Below are 13,389 nucleotides of genomic sequence, written 5' to 3'. Positions count from 1 at the left end.
CTCGAAGAATTCTGCGAAAACTTGATGGCAGGGTCGCCGATCAGTGTCCCTATAACGAAAGTGGCATATGAGCTATTCTGTGAATTTCAACTTGCGGCAATGAGACAAAGCGCTAATTCCGAGTAGGTTCTGATGAATGACATCCCCTCTCTCCTCTTCCTTTATCACCGTATTAGGTAACACAGAGTCTCAGAATAGCCGGCCGCAGTGGTCTCGCGGTTAAGGCGCTCAGTCCGGAACCGCGTGATTACTACGGTCGCAGGTTCGAATCCTGCCTCGGGCATGGATGTGTGTGATGTCCTTAGGTTAGTTAGGTTTAAGTAGTTCTAAGTTCTAGGGGACTGATAACCATAGATGTTAAGTCCCATAGTGCTCAGAGCCAATTGAACCATTTTTTATTCTCAGAATATATTGAACCCATACTTGGAGGCGATCACGAGGTGTTAGTACAGTATAGCTGACCGACACTTGTCCTCCAAGACAGTTCTGAATTGTTACAACGCTTCCGTCTACTTTAATTAATACTTTGTGAATGAGGCCACGAAAATGTCCCCGATTTTCCGACGTTTGTTTCCAAAGCAATATATGTGTCGAGATCTTTTACACCACGACGCTTGCAGCGACATCTTGCAGGCGAGCAAATCTTTCTGGAGGAGCATGCCATACGTGGAAATAACGTGCCCCAAAAGGATAATTTTAATTGACATTTTGTCCATTTACTCAAATGACTGAATCACTATTACAGCAAAACCGAAAAAACACTGTGTGCAATGAAGGCATGTCTTGACACTTTGAGACGATTGTCATATGATGTGGACTTACTGCCTTCTCCGTGTGGAGGCCTTCACACCTACCACCCCTGTAGCACTGAAAAGCTGCAGACACTGAAGGATTCCATCCACCGAAAAACTGGGTTTAGAATTTTTTGCGACTTTGTAACGTATTGTTTCTTGGTCTCGCCTAACGGATAACGGCGGTCGCTGTTGTGAGCTCCAGCGCTGGGTTTCCGGTTTCCGATACGGCGGCTATTCTTCAGTCCCGAGATAAATGTCTGGTCTTCCTTTGATCAAGCTAAATGACAGGTGATCATACTGCTTCCAAGGGCAAGTGATTACCACTGATGTGGCTACAGAGCATGACTAGCGGCGTAGGAGCAGTGACAATTTTAACCTGGTCTGAAAGGGCAAAGCAAGGTTGGAGACCCTTATTTAGACTTACTGTTTGTTTACAGCATTGCAGAGAACGAATCCGGTTCCGAGAAGAGCTGTAGAGCAAAAAGTAACCCGATTTGTCTCAGCACCGCATGGCGCCTATCAGTACGTGGATTCTAGACACTTCAGCATGGGTGACTTCGGACTACTCCACGGAAGCTCTCTGGACTAGACGAAAAGAATGTTAAAGCTTACATGTTTTACCACGTCAACGCCGTACCACACCTATTCACCTGGTTTACGTACGCCGTCAGCCATTTCATGATTTTTAATCGCCGATTGTCCAGTCCTATATTTTTCACTGCCTCTGTGATTCTAAGAAGGGTAGCTAGTTTGTACTATCGAAATAGGGGAGAGAGTGTCACGGATATGAAACGCTAGTTGGAGTGGCAATCATGGAGACAAAACCGTGTTTGGTAGAGACAGGGTGTTTTCCCCAAATTTCAATCACTAAATTTCTCTTCCGAGTGCGAAAATATTTTGTTGACTCCCACATACCTAGGGAAAAATAATAATGTCAGTAAAATATAAGAAATCAAAGCACCCACGGAAAGATTTATGTGCTTGTTTTTTCCGCGCGCTGTTCGAGAGTAGAACTATAGCGGATAACGTGAAGGTGTTTCGATTGGTTCGATAATCCATTTCCATGTACTTGAGTGTGAAAAGCACAGTAACCATGAAGATGTGGATTCACGTCTTTATTTTGGAACGTCCTCGCGTACACCATATTGCGGGAAGGACTTTGGTTCTGAATTCAGATATTCTAAACTTTTGAAAATGATGGGCAGAATCTTCATAAGCTCTCATCACGAACAGCTGAATTTCCATTGGCTATAAACTGTTCAAAACAAATAACTTTATCGAGGCGCAGTATTCCAGCTTAAACATTTGGATGAACCACACACATAAATATACTCAAAACCGTTATACAAACAACACTGTCCCGCAGACGAGGTTCACGTCTGACTTGCGTATTGTACCTGTAAGAACATAAAAAAAAACCGGACAAGTGATAGCAGGACTCCCACTGTGAGGTTCCATATAAACTTAATTACACTACTGGCCATTAAAATTGCTACACCAAGAAGAAATGCAGATGATAAACCGGTATTCATTGGACAAATATATGATACTAGAACTGACATGTGATTACATTTTCACGCAATTTGGGTACAGATCCTGAGAAATTAGTACCCAGATCAACCACCTCTGGCCGTAATAACGGCCTTGATACGCCTGCGCATTGGGTCAAACACAGCTTGGATGGCGTGTACAGGTACATGATGATGTAAACAGAACGTGGATTCATCCGAAAAAATGACGTTTTGCCATTCGTGCACCCAGGTTCGTCGTTCAGTACACCATCGCAGTCGCTCCTGTGTGTGATGCAGCGTCAAGGGTAACTGCAACCATGGTCTCCGAGCTGATAGTCCATGCTGCTGCAAACGTCGTCGAAATGTTCGTGTAGATGGTTGTTGTCTTGCAAACGTCCCCATCTGTTGACTCAGGGATCGAGACGTGGCTGCACGATCCGTTACAGCCATGCGGATAAGATGCCTGTCATCTCGACTGCTAGTGATACGAGGCCTTTGGGATCCAGCACGGCGTTCCGTATTACGCTCCTGAACCCACCGATTCCATATTCGCCTAACAGTCACTGGATCTCGACCAACGCGAGCAGCCATGTCGCGATACGATAAACCGCAATCGCGATAGGCTACAATCCGACCTTTATCAAAGTCGGAAACGTGATGGTACGCGTTTCTCCTCCTTACACGAGGCATCACAACAACGTTTCACCATCCAATGCCGGTCAACTGCTATTTGTGTATGAGAAATAGGTTGGAAACTTTCCTCATGTCAGCACGTTGTAGGTGTCGCCACCGGCGCCAACCTTGTGTGAATGCTGTCAAAAGCTAATCATTTGCATAGAACAGCATCTTCTTCCTGTCGGTTAAATTTCGCGTCTGTAGCACGTCATCTTCGTGGTGTAGCAATTTTAATGACCAGTAGTGTATATGTAAAGGTATTCATCTAGAGACTTTACTCAGTGCGTTTGCCATTATCAGAATACGTTTCATGAATTGCAATAGCTTTTGACTGCATTGATTTAAAAGCTTCAGTTTATAAAACAAACAAGCGACCGTAGACCTCTGACATAAATTTGAACTTAGTACCCCAACGCGTCCCTTAGAAAAACGGATCTTAATGCTCCTATAAGAAGTACGTTTCTACAGATTGACACAGGAATCCTAAAAAGTCATTTATGTCAGCGTCGATTCTGTTCAACGGCGGGTACTTCTAACTTATTTTCAGAGTAAAGTAACGACGCCACGCGAAGAAATGTAAAAAAGATAGAAGTTATTGATACATGACCAGAATTCAAAATAAAACACTTTTTGTAGCAAAAGAATGCTTTCGAGCCCCAGAATAACATGTGATACCGAATTTCTGTACACAATTAAGTTTAATAAGTTGGAACTCTATTTCGGACATGTCGAGGTGGCGCAGTGGGAGGGCGTCGGTTCAAATTACCGTCCAATCAGTAGATTTAGGATTTTAGAGCTTTTCCTGAACCACTTAAGCAAAAAGTGTGGACGGTTCTTTCAAAAGGACGAGTCGATTTTCTTCCATAAACCTCCCAAATCCGACCTTGTGCTCTATCTCTATTGACTTCGTTGCCAATGGGACGTAGAACTCTGTTCTACTCTTTTCGATTTTATCGGACTGGATCTCAAACTGGGTAAATGATTTTCTCAAGATGTGTTTTCACGAGTGGTCAGTGCTTGCTTCACTGATCAACTTAAAATATTGACACAGGCTTCTATCGTTTTCTTCTAAGTTCCTAGGGAGTTCGCATATTGTGATAAACCAGTGGCAATTTCAACGTTCTTGCAAGCATCAATAGTGACGGTAGGAAAAGTACTGCCCAGGCAGGCAGAGGTCAGAAATCGAATCTCGATTTATCACCCAGTACAGACCTGTCAAAAATGATAAACATGACTTACACCCCTCAAAAATGCATGTTTAAGCTCCTCATAAGTATACTGTAAACAAAAGATTTCTTTATTTCTCCTGCCTCAAATATTCATTGAAGATGCGTTCATAAATAGACACATGGGTATGACTTAAATTGGATGAAGCGCTTCGAGAAAATAACGCGAACACTGACAGATGCCTCTCCACAGTGTCTTGTCATATCGTGCACGTTCAGAGATTTTAACTCGCGTAGTTGTGGCGTCGAGGAAGCCTGAAATTCACACCGTTGTGCAATGCCTCATTAAGGTGAGAAAGCTTTGTTCTTCCTGTGAAGCAGACTCCATCATAGAGAAGCGCCTTATCTCTGCAAATAATGAGGACAGGTCTCTGTAGGGAGGAGTCTTGTAAGCGCACTGTTGTGTGTCACTGGTGACATGTAGAGGTGGCGCAAAGCACTCGGACTTGCTACTGACTGCTATAAAAGTAAGCAGATCGCAGACAAAATAACCGGACCCGTAGCTACACCGACAGTGTGCAGTAAGGGAGGGGAGAGGGTAGTGCTGGGGGTTCCGTTGTGGTCGAACGCGGCGCGGTAGGTGAGGTGCAGTTCGACAGCTAAAGGGTCATGTCACACAGTGTATAATACTGAAAATGTGCCATGGGGAAATTATGTCAGCCCTCTGACGAGCTGTTAAGCAGTGTTACCTAAATAAAAAAAATTCTTCTCCTTCTACCACATCTATCCGAAGTAGTGAAGCCTTGGTAACTATCTGTAACTATGTTTTTCACCTCCTCCTTTACACTCTTTATAGAACTACTGGAATAGTTGCTGCAACCATTCCAAGGAGAGTTGCTTCTTCCTCTTCTATTTCTGACAAAAATTTCATGTCATAACACAAAATAACCCATGCAACCGCTCTTTTCAGTCCTTGGGGCCAGTACTCCTCATTCAAGTAGCATCTCCGAAGTAGCGATGAAGTGCGCGTTTTCCCGTACGACCATTTGACGAGTGTACCATGAACAGCAGCAATCCAGTAAAACATCAAATCTTCGACATTGCTGCGGTTGGGAAAGGATTCTGCGAGAACGGGACCAACGACGACTTAGGAGAATATTTCAAAGTGACGGAAGTGCAACCCTCCCGCAAACTGCTGCAGATTTCAGTGCTGGGCCGTCAGCCGGCCGGAGTGGCCGTGCGGTTCTGTGCGCTCCTGTCTGATGCCGAGCGACCGCTACGGTCGCTGGTTCGAATCCTGCCTCGGGCATGGATGTGTGTGATGTCCTTAGGTTAGTGAGGTTTAATTAGTTCTAAGTTCTAGGCGACTGATGACCTCAGAAGTTAAGTCGCGTAGTGCTCAGAGCCATTTGAACCATTTGAACCTGGGACATCGACAAGTGTCAGCGTGCGAACCATTCGACGAAACATTATCGATCTGGGCTTTCGGAGCCGGAGGCTCGCTCTTGTATCCTTGATGACTGCATGACACAAAGCTGTACGCCTCGCCTGGGCCCGTCAGCACCGACATTGGACGTTGATGACTGGAAACATGTTGCACCTGTACGGGTATGGAGAAATCATCATTAACCCATGGACCCTGCATGTCAGCAGGGGCTGTTCAAGCTGATGGAGGCTCTGTAATAGTGTGGGGCGTGTGCAGTTGGAGTGATATGGGACCCTTGATACACTGGATACGACTCTGACGGGCTTCACGTACGTAAGCATCCTGTCTGATCACCTGCATCCATTCATGTCCATTGTGCTGGCAATTTCAGCAGGACAATGCGACACCCCACACCTCCAGAACTGCTACAGAGTAGCTCCAGGAATATTCTTCTGAGTTTAAACACTTCCACTGGCCACAAAACTCCCCAGACAGGACCATTATTGAGCACATCTGGGATGCCTTGCAACGTGCTATTCAGAAGAATCTCCACAACCTGATCTCTTACGGATTTATGGACATTGCTACAGGATTCATGGTGTCTGTTCCGTCCAGCACTACTTTAGACATTAGTCGAGTGCATGCCACGTCGTGTTGGGGCACTCTGCGTGATCGCGGGGGCCCTACACGATATTATGCAGGTGTATCAGTTTCTTTGGCTCCTCGGTGTATTTAATTCTTACGTAGACTTCTAAGTTTCACTCGTCTACATTTCATTAGTCTTGTTTTATTTTTGTTAATCATCATGTTATAACCTCATTTGAAGTCATTATCCACTCCACTAAATTTATATTCCAAATCCTTTATGTTGTTCGACGAAATTACAATGTTACTGCCAAATCTTAAAGTTCCTACTTTTCTTCCTGTAGTTTAGCTTCGTTTCCAAATTTCTTCTTGGTTTCCTTTACTAACTGTTGAATGTACTGATTGAATACCATCGGAGACAGGCTACAAGTCCGTATCACTCCCTTCCCAATTTTGGACTCGCTTTCTAGTTCTTCGCCAGCCTTCGTAACTGAGAGGTCAGCGCGACTGATTGCCACGGTACTGCCAGGAACTTTTCCTTGGTCGCCGCACGGAGTCGCCCCGCGGTTTGAAGCCCTATGTCACGGATTGCGCGGCCCCTCCAGCCGGATGTTCGAGTATTCCCTCGAGCACCAGGTCTGCTAATCCGGAAGCAGGCGGGAGAGCAGTGTGCTGACAACACGCCCCTGCATACCACATCTGCGTGACGCCTTTTGTTCGTCTGTCGCCACTATGACCGTACTCCGACTCTTGCAACTACAGTCTAGTTTCTTAAAAAAAACCGCTCGAACAGGCCTTGAAGGCCTAACGGTACCGACCGGCCGCCGTGTGGTCCTCAGCACATAGCCGTCAGCGGTTGCGGATACGGAGGGGCATGTGGTCAGCACACCTCCATCTCGGACGTTGCATTCGGCAGACCGGGACGGTGACCCGTCCAAATGCTGGCCACGTCCGGCAGCGCTTAACTTCAGTGATATGATGGGAACCTGTGTTACCACTGAGGCAAGACCGTTGGGCCTGGCGTCTGCACATATTGTAGATAACCTTGTACTGACTGTTCTTTTTACCACCTTTACAGTTCAAATAGTGCATTGTAGCTAACGCTGACTGTCAGAGACTCTGTCTAAATCTACAAATGCTGCAAATGTAAGATTGCAATTTTTTCCATTCCATGAACTAAGACGAGAGGTAGGGAAAGTATTGCTTCGTACTTTGCTGCATTTCTCTGAAATCCAAACTGATCCTCCTCAAGGTTGACTTCTGAAAGTCTTCCAGTTCGTTTGTAACTAATTCGTATTTAAAAAATTGAGTCTTAAACTGTGGTTTGCTAGTATTCACGCCTTCACTTTCACTACCAGTCTAATAACACCCACAAAGTATTGCTCAGTGCGTAAGATTTGTATTCTGCACAAAAAATTAGTCGTGACCGTAAGACATTACTGTATTAATACTGTATCTAGCATTGATAATGCTCTCAGTTAGTCGAGGAAACGAGCCCATATATTTTCTTAGGCATGCCAAACCCAGCTGAAGACAATCCTTGCTGTACCGCTACTAAATTGGGCGGTTGTTGATTATTGTTCCATTCACTGTTTCACATGGCTCCGACAGACATTTTCGTTGGGATTGAGATCAGGTGGATCACCAGGCCAATCGAGGCGCGGCAGTGCTCCTTGTTGTTGGAATGTTTGCGCATGCAGTTGTGTCCACAGAATGCTCATCACGAAGATGTAGCGGCGAGGGCAACACTTTGTCACCGAGAATATTAGGATACGCAACGTCGTTCATTTTCGTACTAACATGAATGTGTTTGTCCAAATCATGGTGCGAAAAACACCTCTAAAACATCATAGAATTACCTCCGGCTACAGCCGTCAAAGAACTACTTCTAGTCCACTGAAGACGTGGCAGTTTATGTGCCGGGGTGAGTAATTCTCTTTTGGGGGTGCGTGAATCTAAATGTCCATTACGTGTGCACTGTATGATTAAAAGTATACGTACAATTGTTAGTGATCGTGTGTGTCCACCGTCCACTTTCATGAGGGCTTATATTTTGCTGGGGACATTTTCAGTGAGGTGCCTGAATGTCTGTGGAGGAGACGCAGCTCATCTTCCTCAAGAGCTGAAACCAGAGAAGGTAAGACGATGAGGTCTGTAGAGAAATCGAATTTCTAGCTCATCCCAAATGTGTACCATAATGTTCAGGTTGGGACATTGGGCAGGTCAGTTCGTTTCAGGAATGTTATTGTCCACAAACCGTTGCTTCGCAGATGCTGCTTTACGACACAGTGCATTGTCCTGCATGATCCAAATAATCGTCGTCTTCGAACTGTTCCTATGCTGTAGACACTGCTGTGAAACGTGTTCATATTCTTCCCCACATATTGGTTTCTTCAGTGCTATAAGGAGACCATACAGCAACCACGGAAAACGTTCCCATACCGTAACACTAGTTCCTCCTTATTTCACTGTTGACTCTACACATGATGACATAACGTTTCTAGGCATTCGCCAGACTCAGACCAATTCATATGATTGTTAAAGAGTGTTGTATTTTATTGTATTGTATTGTATGGAACTGGGGACCCAGAAACGACGGAGGGGCTTCGTCCCCGCCGTAGCCCTCAGTGGTACAACCCCACAACAGGCTACAGCAGTTCAGTTACCCCACGGCCGCCCCACACCCAACCCAGGATTACTATGCGGTTCGGCCCGCAGTGGATCCCCTCGGGAACGTCTCACACCAGACGAGTGTAGCCCCAAATATTTGCATGGTAGAGTAATTATGTTGTACGCGTATGTGGACACAGTGTTTGCGCAGCAATCGGCGACATAGTGTAACTGAGGCGGCATAATGGGAACCAGCCCGAAATTCGCCGAGGCAGATGGAAAACCACCTTAAAAACCATCCACAGTCTGACTGGCTGGCACACCGGACCTCGACACTAAAACGCCGGGCGGATTCCTGCCGGGATGCAACACGCCTTCCCGGACGGAAGGCAGTGCGTTAGTGCGCACGCCTGATCAGGCGGGCGTTATTGCGTATAGCGTGCCTCATAACTCCAAATCTCTGGTTTCCAGTCATAGGCTATCCACTGACGTCGCTACAGAAATGTTTTGCTTATGCTGAGTTGCTGGACCATTCTAGTTCACTCTTTTTAACTTAATAAGCATGGTCATTGTGCTGGCTGGATTTCTGGTTGTACTTTGGAACGCACGAGTGATTTATTCCGCTGATTACATGCGCATCTCGACAGCCACCCTCTCTAAAGCCCGATGGTCCCTCTCTATCAGTACATGAGTCTGCCTGGTCTTGGTTTAGTTGTGTTTGTTCCTTCGGGTTTCCTCTTCACAACCGCGTCGCTAAAAGTCGGACTGACTGTCGCTGATGGATATGTTACTCAGGTGACATCCGATGACTTTGCTCCAAGTCAGTGAGCTCTCCTGACCGGACCATTCTGTGGTTACAGCTTCTCTACTGATGACACAACACATCTCCTCTTATACTGGCGCGCCCACCTCTCGTGACATCTAGTGGTCATTTCGCATTACACATGGATGTCCGGATACTTTTGATCAGATAGCGTGTTTGCACTAAGTGTCTGAGATTATGGCGTATGTCAGAGCTCCCAAAATGATAAAAGAAAAAAAAGTCGCATGGTTTGGCAAAGCTGCAGCTCCCACTTCGTCTTATCTGGTTGACAGATCGCAGGTAGTCGGGAGTGTGTGCCACCTCTCAGCGTGGACGCATCTTACTCTGCTGGTTTCATACAGCTGATTGCCACGTACACTGTCCGGTCAGAAATATCCGCACACTTGTATCTACCATTAGGTATCACGAGAGCCGGACCCGCTATTACAAAGAAGGCGGGGAGTATTACTTTGACAGAAGGATAGAGCGAACAGCAGAATGGGCCGGGCACGACGACGACGACGACGACGACGATGATGATGATGATGATGGGTTTGTGGGGCGCTCAACTGTGCGGTCCTCAGCACCCGTACATATTCCCAATCCGTAAACAGTCCAGACTAGACACTTTCACGAATGATGATGAAGTGATGAGCACAACACAAACACACAGTCCCCGGGCAGAGAAAAATCCCCAACCCGGCCGGGAATCGAATCCGGGACCCAGTGATCCAGAGGTAGCAACGCTAGCCAGTAGACCACGACCTGTGGACAGATCGGGCACGAATGCTGACTTCGAACTTGGACTAGTCATTAGATGACGTAACAATCAAAAAAATGGTTCAAATGGCTCTGAGCACTATGGGAGTTAACATCTATGGTCATCAGTCCCCTAGAACTTATAACTACTTAAACCTGACTAACCTAAGGACAGCACACAACACCCAGTCAACACGAGGCAGAGAAAATCCCTGACCGCGTAACAATCCATCAGCGACATTGTAACCCTTCTAAAGCTGCTCGATTGTTGATGATGTTGTTGTGAAACAGAAAAGTGAAGGAACAGCGAGGCAGACCACACAGCGACCCTTCATCATTGCAGCAGGTGGTTGTAAAAAAAATTGTACTACATTAACGAAGCCATCACTCGTAAGATCCAAAATGTTACCAGCAATCCAGCTAGAACAATGGCTTCGTGTAGGGAGTTGAAAGGTCTCGCGTAAAATGGTCGAACGGCACCTCATAAGCCCCACATGTCTGTATTCAATGATAAGCGACACTTTAAATGATGTAAATGGAGGCCACTGCAAACAAATGATTTGGAGAGATAAATGAAGCTATACCCTATGACAGTCCTGTGGAAGGTTTGGGTTTGGCGAATGCCTGGAGCCGGCTGGAGTGACCGAGCGGCTCTAGGCGCTACAGTCTGGAACCGCGCGACCGCTACAGTCGCAGATTCGAATCCTGCCTACGGCATGGATGTGTGTGTTGTCCTAAGGTTAGTTAGGTTTAAGTAGTTCTAAGCTCTAGGGGACTGATGACCTCAGATGTAAAATCCCATAGTGCTCAGATCGATTTGATTTTCAACCGAATGCCTGGAGAAGGTTCCTGCCATCATGTGTAGTGCCAACATTGAAGTAATGACGAGATGGAGTTGACGGTATTGGGGTATGTTCCGTGGTAAGGGTGTAGACCCCTTATTACGCTCAAGAAAATGCTCGGTATTAAATCTGACTGCACACTGCAGAATAATAGTTCGAAGATGATTGATTTAACAGTTTCACAGTGCACATTTTATAAAGCATTGTCTCAGAAGTTTATGCACAATAGCATTGCTGAAATTGGCTGGACTGCCCAGAGTTCCGACCTGAATCCAATGGATCAGGTCCCAGCGTCTTTGGTTTCGGCTCTTGAAGAAGACTGGGCTTCCATTCCTCCGCGCTATTCGGAAACCTCACTGAAAGTGTCCCAAGCGCAGTTCAAGCTGTCGTAAAGGCGAAGGAAATACTGACCCTATTTCAATGTCCAGAAATAGGTATCTGGATAGTTCTGATCAAACAGGATACACTCCACTACACCGACAGGAGTTATAGGAGCCGTGGTAGGTCACGTGACCTCTGGGTACCATTTCGACACCATTTATAGTGCTCCAAATCGACCAGTGTGCTCAATTAAGGACGGTGACTGTTTTGTCCGATGAGCTTACGTTCGACAGACAGCTAAGCAGTCCCCGCCAGTATCTGCACAAGGTTTGCGCGCCCGTGGCGCTTTCCCCGGGTGGCAAACTTTTACGTATGGGCGAAAATTCGCCCGTGGTCGGGCTAGCTGGTTGACAGGTCGCAGGCGGACGGGGCCGAGGCAGCTCCCGGGCGACGGCGGCGCGGCCGTGCCCTGGGCAGGCGAACGCAGCGGCAGGTATGCCGGCCGGCACTTGTTTTGCCGCTTAATTTTAGCCGAGGCTGCGGCAGAGCGCGGCCGCCTAGGTGAGCGCCACGCCGCCGCGCCGGCACGGCTAAAATTACGCCCAGCCGCTGCGCCCGCCGCCGCCAGATGGCGGGACCTGCCCCATCCCAGCCAGGCGCGCGCCCCCGCGCCTTCTGCCGCACCACAGGCGGCATGACGGCCGACATGACAACACTTTCCCCATCGACTGTTATATCGTTCATTTCCCTCTACTGGCCGACTTCGGCTCCTGTGCCAATGGCCAATCGCGGTAAACGCTATACGTGCCAAATGGCAATCGCGGTAAACGCTATACGTGCCAAATGGCACGCTGGTCAATGCAAAGGTCCGACGTCCTGGTCTCAGACGGGACAGTCGGGACCGCCCGACTGCCATGTCATCCTTCGCGAATGACGTCATGTGGATGCGGTTTGGAACGGAGCTGTTGATAAAATATCGATATATCGATAGTTTTTCAAACGGACTTGGTTATGCAATGGCGTTATTTTCCCCCGATATATCGGTACAACGCTATCAAAACGGCAATTTATGTTATATTTTTTCACAATTTTCGGAAAATATTTGAAGTTGTTTTTTCGAAATTGTAGTAGGCCATATTTTACTTCCACTGTGTGAAGGAGTCTTACTACTTTTTAAGCTTTCATCATGTCCAGTCTTTTTCCTTGACTGTGTGAAGCAAGTATATGTCACACAAAAGAACAACTCCGACTGCACTAGGGCTGGCGGTGTGAATGGAATAACAAGATTTCCGATATGAAAAAACACCACGCCAGATGTGTTACAAAAACAATTTTTAACGCCCCTAGTTTGATATTTCTTCACAACGACATTCTTCAAAAACAGTAGCTGAAATCATGAACAAGAATCTAAACAACGAAATTGGTCGTTGCGGTGGTCGGAGACCCTTGGGGGGGGGGGGGGGGGTAAAATGGTTCAAATGGCTCTGAGCACTATTGGACTCAACATCTTAGGTCATAAGTCCCCAAGTCCCCTAGAACTTAGAACTACTTAAACCTAACTAACCTAAGGACATCACACGCACCCATGCCCGAGGCAGAATTCGAACCTGCGACCGTAGCAGCCCCGCGGTTCCGGACTGCAGCGCCAGAATCGCACGGCCACCGTGGCCGGCTTGGGGGGGGGGGGGGGGGGGGGGGTAAATGGTGACGTAATCGGCGCTGGGCGCTACCAACAGAAACTGCAACATCTAGCTTCACCAAGCATTTTTGACACTACAACTCCTAGATCGCAGGAATTGACAGAAATGACAGAGCAGGGAAGTCGTCATTAAGTGTTACGGACAAATACGATATGTGACGGAATCGAACGACGGACCCATCGGACAACTTTTATTTTG

At 46.9% G+C, this 13,389-nt stretch overlaps 1 protein-coding gene across 1 annotated transcript in view; it reads left to right on the top strand.

Moving 5' to 3' along the window:
• The window catches only part of LOC126273462 (junctophilin-1), an 815,451-nt gene that overhangs the window by 43,824 nt on the left and 758,238 nt on the right, over nucleotides 1-13,389 (top strand). The gene's annotated exons all lie outside the window — the stretch shown is intronic.

This window comes from Schistocerca gregaria, chromosome 5, assembly GCF_023897955.1.
Source record: "Schistocerca gregaria isolate iqSchGreg1 chromosome 5, iqSchGreg1.2, whole genome shotgun sequence".
Classification (NCBI taxonomy): Eukaryota; Metazoa; Arthropoda; class Insecta; order Orthoptera; family Acrididae; genus Schistocerca; species Schistocerca gregaria.
The sequence above is the reverse complement of the archived record's forward strand: the minus strand, read 5'-3'. Positions and strand labels throughout refer to the sequence as shown.